General features: G+C 45.7%; 1 protein-coding gene across 4 annotated transcripts in view; it reads right to left on the bottom strand.

Moving 5' to 3' along the window:
- The window catches only part of Mgat5 (alpha-1,6-mannosylglycoprotein 6-beta-N-acetylglucosaminyltransferase), a 277,034-nt gene that overhangs the window by 249,512 nt on the left and 9,447 nt on the right, over window positions 1–18,075 (bottom strand). Inside the window, exon 1 of one of the 4 annotated variants that reach the window (XM_029538623.1) lies at window positions 16,067–16,084. The exons of the other annotated variants lie outside the window; for them this stretch is intronic. The gene's annotated coding sequence lies outside the window, so the exon portion shown is untranslated. Of the gene's footprint in view, window positions 1–16,066; window positions 16,085–18,075 lie in introns of those variants that run through there. 4 annotated transcript variants of the gene reach the window in all.

Genomic DNA, 18,075 nt, shown 5'->3' with positions numbered 1-18,075 from the left:
TGTGTGTGTGTGTGTGTGTGTGTGTGTGTGTGTGTGTGGTGTGTCTGTGTCTCTCCCTGTCTCTCTGTCTCCGTCTCTCTCTGCCTTCTGCTGCCTGTGGGTCAGAATACAAAGCCCTCAGATACTGCTCCAGCCCCATGCCTGTCTATTTCCCGCCAGGATGCTAAGGGGATAACTCTGAAACATGTCCCTCCCCTCCCCTCCTACCTGATCCCCATGCCTAGTCTAAGAGGTATTATTTTATTTCTTCCCCCTCAGCTCCTTATCAAACTGTGTGCTGGACAGGAAAGGCACACATACTAATGAGTTCTTTCATTGACAGACACCAGGATATGACTAAGAACAGACTAACCTGCCCTGAAAGCATTAAGGCTGGGGGAAGGAACTCAGAAGGCAAAGGTTAAGGAGCCCACATCAAGGACACCTTCAGAGCCTGTGAAAGAGCTAGGAGAAAGCTTAGGCAAGGCTCTCCAGTGTACAGGAAGCAATGGCATAGGGAAGGAATATCTGAAAGGTGACAAAGGTCCTGAATCACTGAGTCTGCTGACGGGAAGGGACTTATTTTCACGTGTGCTGTTCACACCTTTGATTACACACACACACACATCCTTACCAGACTTTCTCTGCTCTACTTTTAACATGAAACTGGAAGTCAATGGTTAAGCAACTTGCTCAGCAGCAAAGGGTGACACCAGAATTCGAACTGGCTCCCACTTACCCCTCAAAGGTTTACTTCCATATCAAATTTCAAAATTCAGCAAGACTGGACCCTGGGTTCCTAATTGTGTGTGTGTGTGTGTGTGTGTGTGTGTGTGTGTGTGTTGGGGGAGGGGTGGTAATCCTTAGAGGATTAAAAAAAAAATCAATGTACATACAAAAGAGGAAGGGGGAAAGAAAGGAGGTGAGGGAGGAGGGAAAGACAGAGAAAAGAAGGAGGGAAGCAGGAATCGGAGGGGGAGAGAGAGTAGGAGTAGGGGGATTGGGGAGGAGGGGGGAGGAAGAGTGGGAAGGAGAGAGGAGTAGGGGGAGGAGAAGGAAGGCAAGGAATAGGAAAGGGAGAAGGAAGAGAGGGAGAGAAACAGCAGAAGGAGGGATAGAATCTAAAACTACTGACCTTATGCTGAGCGTGTAGGCTGGAGACTGAGTACCTGTCTGCACAAGGCCAAGAATCACTGGAGATTCCAGTCTAGAAACAGGGGAGTCCATCCCCAGGATAGCAGAAGTCAGTAAGTAAATAAGATGGTCTCCACACAGTAGGTCTGGAAAGAGCCAGAAGCAGGGTGAGCTCATGACCTCTCCCTAAGAGCTCCTTAGCTGCCAACCATGAGGAGATACAAAGAAGCATGGTGTCTGTCTCAACAAGCCACTAAGTCTGGTCTCCCACCATCGAGGACTGCACCAGGCAGCCAGAGGCTTTTTAGACGGAAAGCCTTTCTACACAGGCTCCCAGCTAGTGTACATTTATTTATTTAAAACAAAACACATACTACTGTCAATTTATGAAATTATATCTTAAAACATTAGTTTTAGTGGGGAATAAATGGACACTTCCATAGCTTCTTCCCATGTCCAAAAGGGTTATTACGAATGGCAAATTTTAGAACCCACGGTCTTGGGCTTGCAAGATTGTGCTTGCTTGGAATCCAGTGGCTTTGGCCTTCACGGTACCTGAGCCAGATGGCTTGCACACTTCCTGGTTCACTGTCCTGGACTTGGCTCTCAGGACTCCCAGGCTATTCTTCACCCTTAGAGTTCTGCAGCCACTGCTTTCCAAATTTTTCTGTGGTTCTTTGCCTCTATTCATCAGGTCTCTGACCCGCCTCTTCCCAAAGCTCTCCACTCCATAAGGTCTCTGGTCTCACCACTGTGGTCAAGCACAATGCCCCGCCTTCTACAGCCAATCTACCTTCTCATCTGCAGTCAGACACCTCAGCAGTACCAGAGGGGTGGGGGTGAGGGAAACAAGGAGCACATGGTAGCCATAGAAACACCAGTTACCTGGTTACCTCATGCCCTGGTCTTCTTCAGCAGGCCTTCCAGCTTAGTAACAGTTTGGTGGGGTTTTGGGGGTTTTGTTTGTTTGTTTGTTTGTTTGTTTTGTTTTTTTCCTTATCCTCTGCTACCTCCATTTCCCATCATCCTCAGCCAGCATTTGGAAACTTCATCCACAGACTCGACCAATCTTTCATCTATTGTTAACATTTGCTGAATAAGCACAAGGAGTACTTACTCCCACCACTGAATCTCACCAAACATTCATGCCAGTAGACAAGGACACATCCATCCGGGGTTGAAAGAGGATCAGACTAAAGCCACTTGGGTAACAGGAACCAAGCAAGGAGAGAGATGACCCATTTTGTTCTTCTCTACTTGGGCCTCCTTCAAATGTCTTATTGAAACAGAACTCCTGTAATATGGACTGAACCTTTGAAAGGAGTTCAGGGCTGAGGCACACATAGCTCCATATTGGAGCACTTGGCCTAACAACAAAGGATCCAGGGCTCCATCCTCAGTATCATTAAAAAAGTTTAGGCATCAGTGGTATATAATATGTTCACCACACTGTAACTACCGCCTGTTTAGTTCGGAACCATTTCCACTACCCTGCAATTGTTAAGCCTTATTACCAACTGATTGGATTCAGAATCACTAGGCAAACACATTCTGCCTGTCTCTGTGAGTTGTTTCCAAAAAAGTTTAACTAAAAAGGGAAGTCTATCCCTGAATGGGAATATAATTATCCCATGGACTGGGATCCAGGACTGAGTTAAAAGGACAAAGAGAGCCAACCACCTGTGTTCATGTCTCCTTCCAGTCTGCAAATCAATGAAACCAGCTCCTTATGCTCCTGAAAACCATGACTTCCCCATAACGGAATGTACCCGCAAACTGTAAGTCATGTGGTCACCACAACAGGAAACTTAATTAATACAAACCCCCAAAGAAAACTTGGGCCATTAAAAAGTCCCTCTTACCTACCCCCCCTGCCCCTGGGAAAGAGGAATCGGCTTCCTGTCTCTGTGGATTCACCTCTTTGGGTGCTTCCTGCCAGTGAAGTCAAACGCACTTCCTGCCATGTTTCACTGGTTGGTCCGTGTGTCTATCTGCCTGAGTGTGCTTCCCCCTTCCCCGCTCCCTCTCTCATGTTTTTGGTTCACAGTCCATATCTGTCCCTGAGACCATGAGGCTCTTTGCCTCTAGCCCCCACTCCCTAAGCCCTGTAGGATTTCAATCCCCAAATAAATCTGGCAGAGTAATGTCATCCCATCCTTGGGACATGGAAGAAGGGAAGTCCAAAGTTCAAGGTCATCCACAGCTTGCAGACGCATAGTGAGTTCAAGGTCATTTGGGCTAAGACCCAGTTCACATTTGTTTTGTTTTCTTTTTGCTGGTACTGTTCGAATGTGTTAGGCAAATGCTTTATCACTGAGTTACACATCCAGCCCAAATTCCAGTTAGAATTAAGAAAGTTAAGTGGGAGCCCGCCTTTAATCCCAGCACTCAGGAGGCAGAGGCAGGAGGATTTCTGAGTTCGAGGCCAGCCTGGTCTACAAAGTGAGTTCCAGGACAGCCAGGGCTATACAGAGAAACCCTGTCTGGAAAACAAAAACAAAAACAAAAACAAAAACAAAAACAAAAAAGAAAGAAAAGAAAAAAGAAAAAAAGAAAGAAAGTTGAGTAGGTAAGACAGTACCGGGAGAGCAACACTGCAGACAGTCGACTATCCTCTGGCCTCCAGGCTCACTTGCACATGTGCATCTTAAATGAGTTGGAGAGCAGTCGCTCGCACATGCACGAGCACACACATGCAACATATTGCAGCCTCAGACAGTTTAACAATCTAGTAATAAAGACAGAGAGAACTTGTGACTCACATCTACCTCCCGCAGCTGCTCTGGCTCCTATGGTTGATGCCTCTGGCTCTCCTACCTGTTCCTTGGCAAATCTGGGACAAAATACTTCTCTAACCTCAGTTTTAGCATCTAGAAAAACAAGAAGAGCCACGCCTTTCGACGTTCAATTGCTCTTGATTGGCAGCTAGTAGTTAAAGTCTATGTAAAGGGTGTGTCTCCTCGGCTGGCATGGCCCAGCTGCTTTGGAATCATCTCATCTCTGCTCCCAGAGTCAGGAGACTGTTTATCATGGGCCCTGCCCTGGCTGAGTCGGATGCCCAGCCCTGCCACCACAAAAGCCCCTCTGTAAATGTTTAGAGATACCACCCCTCCAGGCTGTTCCTTGGTTGGCATCCAAGACTTTCAAAACAAGAAGTCATACTGGTATCATGTGGCCCATCTTGCCCACTGTGGCAGAAGAGAAGGGTAGGGAACACAGCAGCCCCAGGGGTCATCTGATGTCTCACTTAAGTCTTAAAACCTAATCAAGACAGCCCTGGCCACACAGATGTTCTGTGGCTTCCAGTGCCCCCTGGTCACAACTACTGAGCCACCACCCAGCCCTTTTCTCTCATTTCTACTTCTACCCCTCCTCTACCCCCACTTTCTTTTCTCTCGGTCTTCTGATTGGTGGCTCTCATGTTTCCAGAGAAAATGTGGCCCTCCACAAAGAGGACCAGAGCTGGCTATGCTCTGCCTGGAATCAGTGTCACAGAGCAGGGGCAATCCTGTAGTTTCCCACAGTCCACTTGGGGCCCTTCTATGGACAGGACTCCTCTGACCAGGAGCTGTATTCTGTATACTTTGGGGGAGGGGGTTTCAGTATTTTGAGTGCTAAGGCTCAAAAGGCCCTGTGAGTCTAGCTGTGGAAGGCCAAGCCATAGCCCTCAAGCAAAGTCAAAGGCCAAAAGGTCCACACAGCTCAACTGTCCCTGTCCACCTGCTTGCTTTAAGTCCCCAGCAGGGACATTTTAGTTTCTGTCCCAGCACTAGATGTTCAATTATAGGTGTCAGTCAAGTTTTAGCAGACCACTCTTCTTAAACCTCTGCCTCCGTGACATGACTTAGAATATAACACTAGAGATCAACTCCACTCTTGGGTATCATACAATGTTGGGTTTTGTTTGAATTCTTATCTTGCTTTTTAAGGTAATGACCCAGATTATGGGGGTTGGGGGAGCATTCTCATTCAAACCAGCCTGTGAAGTAAATTCATTCATTGACCTTTGACTAGCTGACTGGGTGAGCTCTGGGTTCAGTGAGTGAACTTGTCTCACAAGTACGAACTACATAGTGTCTGAGGAACAGTGATCAAGGTTGGACTCTGGGCCCCACAAGTGCACACACCTGCACAATACCTGCACCCACATATGCAAATGAATGTGTGTGCGCGCGCGCACACACACACACACACATACACACACAAAATCAGGCTCATGGGGACTTGCAAGCACATACATGAACCTGTCAGTCAATAAAAGAATCCTCCCATCCCTTAACATCAACACTTAAGTAACACTGTTAACAGATAAACTTGCTAAATACACACATGTTCTCTTTATGTCTGAAATACGTGGTAAAAATAATTTAATAACAACAACAACAATAATAAATGCGACCATTCCTTCCAGAAGGGAGGAAGCTTATACTCAAGAATTCCATTGGTAAATAAATCCATAGGACTACAAAGGGGAAATGTGTGACTATTCAACCCTAATATATTTTTTTTTAAATACTGAGAAACTGGAGCTGGGGATGTGGCTCAGTCGGTAGAGTGCCTGCATTGCATGCAGAGTCCTGGGTTTAGTCTCCAGCACTGCATAAACCAGACATGGTGGTGAAAAGCTGTAATTGCAGCCCTCAGGAGGTAGAAGCAGGAGGATCAGGAGTTCAAAGTCATCCTCGGTTACACAGTGAGTTCAAGACTAGCCTGCACAGCAAGAGACCAGAGGCAACTGGGGGCTAGGAGAGGGCGGGAGAGAACAAGCTTAATAACCTGAGCTATTAAGTTATCAGTACCAGGAACCAACTCTCAGCAGTTGTTCTTGGACCTCTGTATGCATACCACGTCACTCAGTGATAAAGAAAAATTCTAAGGAGAAAAACTGATATTGCTATAACCATTAAGTACATTAACATTGAGACAAAGGATGTGGGGAAAGGGGGTTAACCTGAATACAGGGCTTTATCCTATACAAAGTCTGAGTATTCCTCACTAAATTGGAAGCAAACAGTCACAATTCTGTAGAGGAGTCAGAAAACCTACATGTTTTCATTTTGAAATCGCCATGTATCTTGTGCAAGTTGTTAGAGCCTGGTGGAAGAAATGTTCTGGGAAACTTCCTCCTCACACGATGGAACCGTCAGCATGGGTTCCGTTCAACTCCTTGAGCAAGTGTAACTGACCTCACACCCACTCCGGGCCTTTGGCTGATATCTCTGAATAGGACAGAGAGGGTCAAGTCCCAGCAACAGGGAACAGTTTCCTGGGCAGTGTTTACACCCATAAAATTCTCTAGGATTTCTACAGCAGGCCTCTGATGGACTTCAAAGTAGACTGACCCCTCAGTAGAGGATTTTTTTTGTTGTTGTTTTTATTGGGTTTTTTGTTTGTTTGTTTGTTTTTTGGTAGAGTTTCAAAGTCCTTGAACTCTCTATGTAGTTGAGAATGACACAGATCTCCTGATCCTAGTGTCTCCACCTCTTGAATGCCAAGATTATGGGTGTGTCCAAGTATTTGATTAGCTTTAACTGTGAGCATGACAGTACCTAAACTCATCTGAGAAAGGAGTCTCAAATGAGGGATTGCCAAGACCTGATTGATCTGTGGACATGTTAATTGATACATGAGGGCCTAGCTCACTATGGGTGGCACCATTCCCTAGGCAAAAAGTCTAAGGCCATATACGAAAGCCAGCCAAGCATGGGCCTAAGCAAGTCAGCAAGCAACATTCCTCCATGGTTTCAGCTTCAATTTCCTGCTTGAGCTCTTGCCGTGATTTCTCTCAATGATGAACTGTGACTTTTAGGATAAAATAAACCCCTTCTTCTTCTAAGTTGCTGTTGGTTATTGTGTTTGTCACAGTAATAGAAGTAACTAGAACAGTCAGCATTGCCCAGGCTATAGAGTGCTAGGGATCAAGCCCAGAACTCTGCACCCATGCTAGGCAAGTACTCTAGCAAGTACTGAGTTCCATCCCCAGCCCCCACAGAAGGACCTTTCAAAACAAGACGAAATCTATAGGATGCAAGAGTAAATCAATTACACTCGGTTACTAAAATATTTTTCATCTCTTTTTTTTTTTTTATCTTCCCCAGTATTTGGGATCTAATCCAGAGCCTCACACATGCCAGGGAAGCACTCTACCAATTGAGCTGTATTCCCCAGCTAAAATATGCTTTTAATTGTGATAAAGAGGTACACATGCTTGTTTATTAACACATCCAGTCACACTGTTGAGCAGCAGGCCCAACAGGACTATCGCTCAGAGCAAAGAGGAGTCTTGATATGCTAAGATCGCTGCTTACTTACTGAAAATATTGGCTAACTGCTGCTGACAAAGTTGCAAATAGCACTTACACTACTGCAGTTTTGCAGGTCAGTGTACAAAGAGTGAAAGAATCCAGGTTGGGACCGGGGCTCAGCTGGCAAAAACACTTACCTAGCAAGCACTCATTAGGCCCTGGAGTTCTATCCCAGCACCTGTCCACCAAGTATGGCAGTACATGCAGTTATCCTAACACTCTGGTTGTGGAGTAAAAGGATCACAAGTGTAAGAGCATCCTTAACTACGTAGGGAGGAGGCTAGCCTGGGCTATAAGAGACCCTGTCTCAAAAAAGCAAAACCAAAAGTGAAGGAATTGCTAAATTCTAGCCTGAGGTTGGTGAACATGAAAATGGAACATTTTCCCACACGGCCTTCCAAAAGGCCTTTGCAGAATGGCCAGCAGCAGTTCACGTTCAACTCACGTGACCATCTGACTCCCGGATCTGCTTCTCCTTGCTATGCTCCCAACGCCCTGTGTGCTAGAAGCTTGGTTCCCAGTACAGTGGTGGGGAGGTATGGAATCTTCACAACGTAAGGTCTAGCTGGAGATACGAGAGTCATGGAGGCTCCATCTTCAGGGAAGATTGATGCTGTGCCCCAGGAGAAGGTTAGGCCTTGCAGAACCGGGGTCCCACAGGATGGATTGCTATGAATCTGGCTTTCTTACCTCTGCCTTTTTTTTTTTTTTTTTTTTTTGTCTTTTTTATTCCACAATTTTTTTTTTTTTTTTTTTTTTTTTTGATACATGCTGATATAGTACAGCCTGGCCATGAACTTGGTAGGTATGTAGCCTTAGCAATGTTCAAGAGAGGGACTAGGGAACTAGCTCTGAAGGTAAAGTGACCACAGTTCAGTCCTTGGAGCCCCTGTGAAGAACCAGGTGTGATGGTCTGTGAGGAGATAGGGGGTAGAGACAAGAAAGCCACCCAGGAGGTCTCAGGCTAGCTCTTCTGGGGTCAGCAGCATGGCTGAAACAAGAGAGGCCCTGCCTTAAGAGTAGGAATGAGACTCTCTGACCTCTCAACACATGTTGTACACATACATGCACACGTGCATGCTGCATACACACACACACACACACACACACACACACAATTTAAGAAATAAAATACTCAGGCAGTCGTCCTCTAATGCCAAAGAGTCCAACCGCCCCTCTCCTCTCAGCTATTCATGCTGCAGTGTAAGCTCATTTCTTCTGACTCCAATCTCAACAATAAGTAGACAGGTCAGTGGCCAAGTTTTACCTGGCATTTCAAATTCTAAAGAGCTCTCTTAGCCAAAGCACTCTGAAGTTCTTTCAGTCTCAGCTTCTGCCCATTCATCCCTTAGCCATGGGACATAAATAACAGAATCATCTTGAAAAAGACAGGCACCAAAGAACTGTGGCCTTTAGGGGCCCAATTAGGTCTGAATGGAGACTGTTACCTGTCCCCCCCAAAATGACATTCTTATAATAAATAAAATGCAAAAGTTCCGGATTGATATCTCTAGATGGTATTATGCTCTGCAACAACATCACCCTCATTTAGAAACATAGTTGCCAGAGAGGTACTCCTAAGTCAGGATCACCATTTCTCTAACTCTTGCCCTAGTGGACACCATTACATCACACACACACACACACACACACACACACACACACACACANAGAGAGAGAGAGAGGGGGGGGGGCAAGAGTGAGAGAGAGAGAGACCTTAGCTGGAACCTAATGAATAAATAACCAGCACTTGAACTGAACTGTGACCTTTTTAAGCTCCAATTTTTCTCCACTAAAATTAAAAGGGGGGAGCTTAGGGCAGTTCCACAATGAAACACTTCTGGAAATATTTGAAAGTTTCCTACCACGCCTAACAGACACATCAGGAAGAAGATAAATTTAACTGTTGGGTCTAAGTACATTCAAGTGAGGTAGCCTGAAGGATGGGTTCTCACATCTGCCCAATTTGGACGCTGTTCTTTGCTGAACAGTATCAGGAGAACTTGTGGTCACTTAAGCAGTGTCCCATCCTAATAAAAACTGTGAGTTATGAAATCATCTCTGAGAGTCGGAAATTTTTCTCTTTTAAGGGCCTAAAGCAAACAATTCAGGCCTTGCAGACCAGTTCAGCTCCATCAGGTTGCTGACCTCCTCCACTGCTGGGTAAAAAACAGCCAGACAGAACACATGGGAGAGGCCATGGTGTGGTCAACATTACTAAAACCCTGTATTAACAACAACAAAACTTTATTAACAAAATGGATAGCACATGAACAAATGAGAGAAGCTATATTCCCCCAACAAATTTTAACAAAATGGGCAGCATGTGAACCAGTGGGCTTGGCCATTTTCCAGTAAAACATTATTAACAAAATGACCAGCACATAAACAAATGTGTACAGTCATTTTCCAATAAAGCATTATAAGCAGGACTGGAGCAAAGGCTCCACAGGTAAGAGGGTATATTGCTCTTCATAGGATCTGGATTTGGTTCCAGCACCCACATTCAGTGGATAACAACTCCTATAACTCTAGTCCCACGGAGCCCAACAACTTCTTCTATCCTCTAAGACACCTGCATGCACGTGGTGCAAGTCAGACATGCAGGCTCACACACACACATAAATAGAGAGAAATAACTCTTTAAAAATATTTTATCATCAAAATGAGCAGCTGGTGATATAGTAGGCTGATCCCTGATTGATACTCAGGCAATCCTGAGTAATGGAAGGGTCAGAAGAAGGCTGGGTGGTCTAGGAAAAATCAGGAGACATATCCTGGCTCACCCCACGGGGCTAGCCTGGGCATGTCTTGCACCTTTGCACCAAGGCTCTGAGGCAGCAAACTGAGTTATAAACAAAGCAACCAGAAATGCACAGGTGCTATTAAAAGTTGCTTATACCTGGGATTCGGGAGAGCCTGCTGATCACAGCAAGCCATACAGCACCACTATACAAAGAACAGAAGCTACCAGGAGGCCATGAACGTAGAGCCATTAGTACAATCCAATTACTCCAGGAAATATTTATTTTCATAAAGGAGGAGAGATTTTTACATGATCTCAAGCTTTTCCATGGCAAGTTCTCATTTTATTTTTGCATGACTACTTGTAAGGAAGAAAAGCCAAGCGATTAAGAACACAGGGCTTTGGTGCCCTGGCTCTGCCCCTTGTGACTAGGTGACCTCAGACACACATCTCCAGAATCTCTGTTTTCTTAATGACAGTGCTCGGAACCATTATGTAACGAGGAACAAGCTCATGGTTTTTTTCTTGGCTCTGTCTGTGGCCTCAGCAGAACTCAAACCTTATTTAGATAGCAATGTATGTTGGAGAAGACTGATGTGTGTCTGCTTCCAAACACAGGGAAGGGCCAGTAAGTGGCTCAGCAGGCAAAGGCACTGATGGCCAGAGTTCTAACCCTTAGACCAACATATTAAAAAGCCAGACATGGTGATGTGTATCTAGAATCCCAGCACTCCTAGATAAGCACGGGAGGCCAAGAGAGTAAAATCTCTGAGACAGTCATAGGCCATCTAGCCTGGAATCCACAACAGGGAAGAGCCCTTGCTCAGCAAGGTGGAAGGAGAGAATCCTCTCAAATGTATGTCCACATACATGCCATGGTACACCCGCACTCCCACACATCATACGTATATCATACACATATGCATACAATTGATATATATGTATGATATATCTCCATATGTTTGTATATATACATATACATGCATATATACATACATACACACACACACACACACAAACAAGGAAACAGGTAAGTTTCCTGTAGTTGCAATATGAAGGATAGTTCTTTTCCAGAGTTTTGAGGACCCTAGTTAGGGAAAACGAATGGCCTCTAAGGATATCCAGTTTCTCAGCCCTGGACCCTGTGTTGTACAACCGCACAGGGAGTGGAGGTGTGAAAGCAGCAGGATCAATGAGGATGATGTTGATTATATTGTGGTCTGAAGCCAGGTCTGAGAAGCAGGCGAAGCAGCAGAGGAAAGGATCTAGCTCTCAGACCTGGTTCTGGAGGTCAGGCACAAGCCTCTGGAAGCTGCTGGAAGCTGCTGGAAGCTGCACGCGGTGAGGATGTGGATTCTGTCCTAAGCTTCCAGAAAAAAATGGGCACTGTGATCTTAGCAGTGAGACCTCTGGGTTGGGAGTTAAAGGAGAGTGTTGCTTCTGGCTACAGGGTTCATGGTTGTCACAGTAGCACAGGAGAGATGGCAGTGACCTTCCAACAGCTCCACTTAAAGGCTGACAACAGAGACACAGGAAAGTCTTTTGAAGTTACTGGATTGGAAAGATTTTCTAGAACTGGGAGCACTCTAACCAGGCACAGACCTCACTTCAGTCCCTAGAACCTGCTCTAGAAAAGAAAAAGAAAAAGAAAAAAAGTCATTATGGTGTGCACCTGTAATCCAGCACTAGGGAGAAGGAACATGCACACACACACACACACACACACACACACACACGTTCAGATTGATGTGGAACTCCCAATTCTAAAAATGCACAAGAGTAAAATAAACCTCAAAATAAGCCACACACTTAAGCATGTTCCAACAGATTGCCTAAAGAAGCAATCAGGGGCACAAAGGTCCCAGCCAAGCACACACACTAGAACCGCCAAATAAACACAGAAGATGACTGAGGCATCAAGTGACAGATCAGAAAGGGGCTCACCCATGTGGGGACAGCCAGCCAGCTGCTGAGGCCTGGCCTTCAGGGGTGAGGTGCACTCGCCAGCCACACTGGCTTGTCTTGTGACTCCAGCGTGCAGCTCTGCGCCCAGAAACTGGGCTTCCACTATATGTATGAGGGCTCCCCGCCCCTTCCAGACTATTTGAACTGAAAAATTTGGTAACGTCAAGTACAGGAGCAACATAATCATCTGGAAGGAAGAAGCAGAGGTATTGCCACAAGTTCCAACCTGGTTTACACAGTGAATTCCAGGACAGCTACGGCTACTGAGTGAGACCTCAGAGAACTAAGCAAGGGTTTGAGATGCAGCTCAATCAACAGAGTGCTTGCCTAGCATGCACAAGCCCCAGGTTTGATCCCCAGACTGCATACATCAAGCATGATGGTACAAGCCTGCGATTCCAGCACGTTAAAGCTAGAAGGAAGGAGGATCAGACATTCAACGTCAAAAAGCTTGGCTACACAAGTTAGAGACCGGAATGGGCAACAGGGACACGGTCTTGGGGAAAAGAAAGAAAGAAAGAAAAGAAAAGGAAAGGAAAGGAAAGGAAAGGAAAGGAAAGGAAAGGAAAGGAAAGGAAAGGAAAGGAAAGGAAAGGAAAGGAAAGGAAAGGAAAGAAAAGAGAAAAGGCTAGTGAAAAGGCTAGTGTCCTAGTTACCACTGGCTGTCAACCTGACCAAGCCCAAAGACACCTGACAATTGACAAAGGAATCTCAATTGAGAGATTAGCCAAATCAGATTGGCCTGTAGTCAAGTGTGATTCCTGAATGCTGTGGAGGGCCCGGCCTCTGTGCCAGCAGACTCCCTAGGCAGGTGGGCCTAGGCTGAATAAGGGAGGGAGAGAGCCAGCGGCCATGCAGGATTCTTCCACCGTTCTTGCTTCCAGGTTCCTCCCTGATTCCCCTCAAGGGAGGATTGTGATCTGGGAGTGGAAAGCAAATAAATCCTTTCCTCCCAGAGTTGCTCTTGGTCAGACTGTTTCATCCCAGCACCAGAAAAGCAAACTAGAACATCCAGGGAAAATGTCTGCCCTGGCAGAAGTTCTGAAACATCAGAATTGCAAAACTGGAGAAGATAATAGTTAGCCAAGAGAAATACATTTATATAAGCAAAATAACACGCAGTGAACGCTACCCACTGAACAGTGTCATCTTCAAACCTGCAAAGGAGCAGGGACTCAAATCAAACACAGGGAGAGGAGATTCTGGAACTTCAATGAAAGAAGGCAATGCAGGTGGGAGGGGAGCACTGCCTGCAGAGGTCTTCTACAAGTCTGGCACGCCTCCTTGATGTATGTTACTGACAGAGAGAACAGAGGCAAACCCACCTTCCTCTCCATACCCCTTAAATGCTGCCCCTCCTAGCTCCAGGCAAGGGAACTAGGGGCATCTCTTAAGGGTAAGAGTGCTTGCCAAGGGGATGTGGGGACCTCAGTTTAAATTGTCAGCACTCATGCAAAAAACTGTGCATGGCTGTGCATGCCTGTAACCCAGCACTGAGGAACAGAGACAGGAAGCCCAAGGTCGGAGAAGTCACCAACCACCTTGTCTAACTGGCTAAAAGGATGAGATTTTAGTGAAGGATCCTTTGTCAAAGCAATGCAGTAGAAAGCAATAAAAGAAGACACCTGAAGTCCCGTGATAGCTTCTACAGGCACCACACACAAACACACACACACACACACACATCACACAGACCATACCACACATGCACACACTACACAGACCACACACATATATACACACAGAACCACACACACACCACACACACACATATACACACACATCACAACACACACACACACACACTTACAGATGACAGAATGGGAGGACATGGCAAAGAAAAGCACTATACAAGGCACTGAAGAAAAACAGGAAAAAATGGAAAGATTTTGATGAGCAGAAAGACCCCACATATTCCCCCAACAAGACACAGGAGAAAGAAAATAGTCATTTAGAAAACTCTTCACCTCAGCATGAACACTAGTAAATAAAAAAATCAGAGCTGAAAATAATATTTTTTTTTAAGAAAAAGAAGCTCCAAGGGGAGTCACATGAGACCACAGCATCCATTAAACACAGCAGAAACCTTTCTCAAGAGAAGCGGGAAGGAAACAGAATGTAGTTTGGCTCCTGGAGAAGTTTGTGCCTACCCACACCCCAAGACTGCTCTGCCACGACACACAGACTTCTGTGAGCCTGTTCAGCTTCTCTTCTCTGGACCTTAATATCCCATGCAAAGAACAACTCCAAACAGTTCCACTAGAGGAAAAGTAGATTTCTAGAAACAGGGAGTGTGTGTGTGTGTGTGTGTGTGTGTGTGTGTGTGTGTCTGTGTGTGTGTGTGTGTGTATGGGGGTGGTGTGGGGGTGGTGGTAGTGTGTGTGGTGCATGTGTGTGTATGTATGTATATGGGGATATATATGTGTGTATATGTGGTCTGTGTGTGTATATATATGGGGTGCGTATGTATGTGGGGTGTATATAGTTTGTGTGTGTGTGTGTGTGTGTGTGTGTAGTGTGTGGTGTATGTTTGTGTATATGTGTATGTGGTGTGTATGTATGTATATGGTGTGTGTATGTGTGTGGTATATGTGTATGTAGGATGTGTGTATGTATGTATGTTTAGCATGTGTGTATTTTTACATCTATAAATATGCATGGGGATTTACAATCTCTGGTACCATTCCTCAGGCACCATCCTCTCTTGTCTTTTAAGACAGGGCCTCTCACTGACTTGGAATTTGCCAAAAAGGGCTAGACTGGTTGACCAGTGAGCCCCAGGTATCCTGTATCTACCTCCCCAGAAATTATAAGCATACACCGCTAGCATTGACTTTTCTTTATGTTTGTTTGTTTCAGTGGCTCAGAGGATCAAAGTCAGATTTGTGTGCTTGTAGGGTAAGTGCTAACTGAACCATCACCCAGCCTCTAGCATATAATTTCTAAACATCCGGACAGGTGGTGATGATAACATCTTAGCTCTTAGGGAAGCACTGCACTGTCTACTAAAGGGGGCCTGTACACAAGGGAAAAAAACAACTTGAATGTTCCTCAATCAGTTTTACTCAGTGAGAGAATTTTATTGGGTTTCCTTTTTGTCAACATTTCCTTTGCAGATAGAGTCCGACAACCTCAGGACTGGACAACCTTTGGAACTCATTTACTCCGTCCCAACTTAACAGCCAAGGTCCAAGCTGGGCTCAGTGGAGCACACCTACAATCCCAGCAATTAAGAGGCTGAGATCACAGAGTCTCAAGGTTTCGACCAGTGTGAACTACATAGAAGGCTCTACTTCTAAACAAACAGAAGCAACCAGCCAGGTGCACGGTGTACACTGGAAGGCTCAGCCACTCTCCCAACTGAGGCAGGCAGATCACTGGAGTCCAAGAGTTCAAGGCCAGCCTGGCCAGTAAATAAAGTAAGAGCCCCCCCTTCAACTCAAACCAACAAAGGCTGATAAAGAGGTTGGGTGGGGCTGACTTGTATACTTCACTGGCATCTGTCTTAGTATCTAAGAATGTGCATGTGTGCGTGTGCCCATGGGTATTTGTTTGTATGCATGTATGTACATATGTATGTATGTATGTATGTATGTGAGTGTAGAGGTCATAGGTTAATTGGGTATCTTCCTCAATCTCTGTTCCCCTTATTATATGAGACAAGGTCTCTCAGTTAGCTAGGTTGGCTCTCCATCAAGCCCCAAGGAGCTTCTTATGTTCACTTCCCCACACCTGGGATTACAAGTATGACGCATACAATATTGCATGGTAATGTTCATCTCTATACACAGGTACTAGGGATTCAAAATCAGGTCCTCAAACTTACGTAGCAAGCACTTTATTGACTGAGCCATCTCCCTACCCACCTTTGTTATTACAACTGAATTTTTAAAAATTATATTACATCATTTATTTGTGTGTATAAGTATGTGCTTACCATGAACACGTGGAGGTCGTCAAAGAACATCTTGAGGGAGTGGGTTCCCATGGGGTCCCAGGGATGGAACTCAGGTAGCCAGGCTTGGCAGCCTTCACTGTGTACCCTCCTAGCAGCTTGGGACTACTGGTGGGTGAATAAAAACATTTGGAATAAGGAGCAGGCGAACACTGGGGTGCCTGTAGGGAACGGAAGGAAAAGAAATACACTCCTGTGGTGCCCTGTGGGGAAACTCCCTGCTGAGATTTCTGGGGTCAGGGGTCAGAAGAGAGGCATGCAGGGCCTCAACCACCTGGGAATGGCTTTATAATCATCCTTTGCTGAATTATTAAACCGTAACCCCAACCCGTCTGCCTTGTCACCTGTGCTCCTAAAAAGAATGGAAATCAACTGAGCGGGAACAGGAGCCCAGAGACATCCAGAGTCAACTGGAGTCCACAGCCAGACTGTTTTTGGTTTGGGTTTGGGTTTGGGTTTGGGATTGGGTTGTGTGTGTGTGTGTGTGTGTGTGTGTGTGTGTGTGTGTGTGACTGTTAATCTGTTTGTTTTTAAAGCAAGGTCTCAAGTAACCCAGCCTGACCTCTGGATACGTAGCGGAGGATAACTTTGAACTTCTGATCCTCCTGCATCTCTACCTTTGGAGTGTAAGGTTACAGACATGTGCTACCATGCCTGGTTTACTCAGTGCTGGGGATTTAGCCCCAGGCCTTTGAGCGTGTTCCACCAATAGAGATACACCCACAGCCTCCAGAGAATACTCTTAAGATGTCAACTCAGGAAACAGCTAACTTGAGGGAATGTGGGGAGGACAACAAAACAGATGGCTTACATTCTCCCCATGGGAATGGGAGGAAGTTAAGCTACACCCACCTGCTCCCCACACATGTGGTTTTATGCCCACAGAGGGTTCTGGGAAGGCCCAGAAGCCAAGAGGCCAGTATGTTCTTCCCCTCAAATCTCTCTGTAATAATGACTCAGGCACACATGTATTACCAGTCTGTTGTCAGCTGTTCCCTCAGAAGTAACACTCAGCACTCAGGCTCAGGCTAGGCCTTGCCCTTGCCACCCACTGGTGAGACCTCAATAAATCCTTCAGCCTGATGACACCAGCTACAAAGAAAAGGAACCTACAGGGGTCTTCCCTGCAGCCCCTTCCAAAGCTCTCTTAAGTCTCCTCAGGGCATGCATTAAGAAGGACCAACATAGCCTCCTCAGCCTGAATATCCACCAGCTCACATGGGCTCTGGGTCTGTTCTCCTGACTAGAGTGTCTGGTCTTACAATATTATAATCTCCCTGTGTCTATTATACACTGGGAAGAACATTTAGAGTCTGTCTCGGGGTTACAAGAGGAATTAAATGACTCCAACCAAAAGCAGCACGTGAAATAGTGGCAACTGTAGAAGGTAAATTTTTCATAAGTTCGACTCTGAGATTCATTATTACTTTTGTTTTGTTTTGTTTTGTTCTGTTTTTCTGAAACGTGGCCTCACATTGCTCAGGCTGTCCCTAACCACACTATGTAGATGAGATTCTCCACCTTCCGAGGTGAGCACTGAGATCACCGGTGTGCACCACCGTGCCCAGTTATTATGCAGTGCTAGGAAATGAACCCAAGGCTTCCTGCACGGAGGCGAGCACTCTGTCCGCTGAGCCCAGCCCCATGATCCCTGTTACCCTTCACATTCATCCCTGACACTATCCACAAAGACACACAATCTCTATGCCAATCACCCAACCCATTCTTCTCCTTCCACTCTGTGGAGCCCAGGGATTGAACTCAGGTTATCAGGTCTAACAACAGATACCTTTACTGACTGAACCAAACGGGCAGACCATACAAAAGGTATTTTAGACCAGCACAGCATGGCAGGGCCTGTATGCACTATGTGTGGACGACTACAACTAAGGATCTCAGATGGGAACACACATACGTTCCTTCAAGGGTCGTTCTCTCTCTCTCTCTCTCTCTCTCTCTCTCTCTCTCTCTCTCTCTCTCTCACACACACA

The sequence above is a fragment of the Mus pahari genome, chromosome 5, assembly GCF_900095145.1.
Source record: "Mus pahari chromosome 5, PAHARI_EIJ_v1.1, whole genome shotgun sequence".
Lineage (NCBI taxonomy): Eukaryota > Metazoa > Chordata > Mammalia > Rodentia > Muridae > Mus > Mus pahari.
This window is presented reverse-complemented; position numbering and strand designations above follow the sequence as displayed.